Source organism: Borostomias antarcticus (assembly GCF_949987555.1).
Source record: "Borostomias antarcticus genome assembly, chromosome: 31".
Taxonomy (NCBI): domain Eukaryota; kingdom Metazoa; phylum Chordata; class Actinopteri; order Stomiiformes; family Stomiidae; genus Borostomias; species Borostomias antarcticus.
The window spans coordinates 5,248,909-5,251,408 of record NC_140264.1 but is presented as its reverse complement, the minus strand read 5'-3'; positions in this window follow the sequence as shown (position 1 = coordinate 5,251,408).

The following is a 2,500-nucleotide window of genomic DNA, read 5'->3' as shown; positions in this document are numbered from 1 at the left end:
CGGGCTCGTTGTCAAACAGGTCGTTTCTCCCCGGTCTCGCGTGCGCCGCCGGTAGCACGGCTGCACGCGCCGCTGATAAGGTTTTCAATTTCCCAAATCGGATGTAGGCTACGGTCCCCGCGCGCCCCGGTGATCAGAACACCGATCTCCCGGTTAGGTGCGCCTGAATTGTCCCGGTGCTGAGTGACAGTGAGAGTAGGCTATAGGCTACCGGGGTTTGTTCAGGCGACGGGTGAGATAACGGCAAAAGGCATGCGCGTACGTCAGCAGTGAATCGGAGAGTCAATTAACCGTAATTAGCAGATCAAAACAGTGCGCGCGGGGTCCATTGTGTGACTCGTATGTGTGTGTGTGTGTGTGTGTGTGTGTGTGCGTGTGTGTGTGTATGTGTGTCCCCTCTGTCCTCAGCACACACACACACGGCTCCTCTCCCACCCTAAATTAGATTGGCACTCGCCATTCAAGCTATATGTTCGGATTTGTGGCTGCAAGCTGTCTTTATAATAATAATAATAATGTTATTATTATTATTTTGATGCCTCAATGAATTCGGAACACATCTCCGTCTCTTCTAGTCTATGTAAACTCACAGACAATTTAAAAGGGTGCTGTTAGAATAGCACTAGAAGAAACCTGTTGAAATGTTGGATACCCCGGTTAGATACCCACGTAGAACTCTTTCAGGTAATGTGCCGTTCGTGACCCTAAATGGTTGTTTCTGACCTGAAAAGGGTTATTCTATATGGAACCATTTTTCATAGGGTTCTTCATATTACAAACGGTTCTATATTGCACGCCCTTTTAAGAGTGTATTCGAGGTTTCAATGATGTTTATTTGTTGTATGTAGGCCTATACGATCCGGGTATATACGGTGAAACGGTTTCATGAGGTCAGGCGTGTAGCCTAGATGCTGGGACCAGAGTATTTCGGTAACCTGGTCAGTCTCTTAAAGCAGGTCTTCCTTGACCTTGCTGGAGAGGTCGCAGCTTAAAGGAGCAGTGCCTGTGAAAGTGCTAGTGTTTAAGTGCGTGTGCACGTGTGATTTTGTTGTGTGTGTGTGTGTGTGTGTGTGTGTGTGTGTGTGTGCGTGCGTGTGTGTGTGTGTGTGTGTGTGCGTGCGTGTGTGCACGCGATGATTGGCTAAGCAGCTAACCAGGGGGGACAGCTGATCTAGAGGAAGTGAACCACAAAACAAATGCACACGTGATTCACACTCAACAAGAGCAACAGGCTTTGATAATCTCTCAGAAAATTAAGTTTATATGAAACCAATAGGCAAGTACACAAACAAACCAATAAATATATAAATAAATTAGAGAGAGAAACCGATTACACAAGGCCTCTGACAAAAAAAAAATGAATGTGGGCAATTTTTGTATCCATGGAAACTGACTTTGCAGTGTGTCACCACTTTTATGGCAGATTCACAGCCACGTTACATAAAACATGCTAGCTCCCCTCGGCTAGCCTCCCATTCAACGGCCTACCTACGCAGGCTAGGCACACACACACACACACACACACACCTCTGCGCAGTGCTGAAGGCAGGAAGGTGTCACATGGGGTTTGTTTGTTTTTGGTGAAACCGTGACAGGTAGGCTACTGGCTGCAGTACCTCAGATTACCAGACGGTGGCGATGCAGCACCACCTGGAACCGTCTCTTAACAAATGTAGCCTGCTGTTATTGTAAGTTGCTTTGGATAAAATCGACTGATAAATGCCAATCTAACAAGTTTAATGCAGCTTTAAAGCAACACGTTTGTTAAGCAATAACAATCTATTCTAACCATCTAATCACATCTAACAAACTACTGGCTTTTCAGTTTCACACACATATGTATTCGTCTGGCCCTCATGTCGACCATGTAAGAAGAGTCCACAGAAACATCACTGTTATATTAATAGGGTTTGGGAACAGCCATCTTGTTTCTACACAGGTGTATCTATTTGTCTGATTGGCTCTACTGCATAGAATCCTATGCAATCAGACAAATAGATACACCTGTGTAGAAACAAGATGGCCGGTCTTTACTGTAAACAGAAAGAAAAAGGTGGAGGCTCCCATACACAGCAGCCCAATGTCGACTCCGTGGGCGATCGCTCGACCAACTGAAACTTTGGCGCAAAGCGTGGGGCGTTGACGTAGCTTCCAACGTTCACAGGCAACCCAAACATAGACGTCTTAAAGGAACATTCCACAATATTTGAGCGCTACACTGCGTCAGGGTGCTGGGTCAGGAGCAGGGGGGGGGGGGGGGGGGGGGGGCAGGGTGCTGGGGCAGGAGCAGGGGGGGGGGGGGGGCAGGGTGCTGGGTCAGGAGCAGGGGGGGGGGGGGGGGGCAGGGTGCTGGGGCAGGAGCAGGGGGGGGGGGGGGGCAGGGTGCTGGGTCAGGAGCAGGGGGGGGGGGGGGGGGCAGGGTGCTGGGTCAGGAGCAGGGTGGGGGGGGCCCAGCTTGGATTGGCTAGAACCAATGACCGATAGTCCACTGACAGATCTG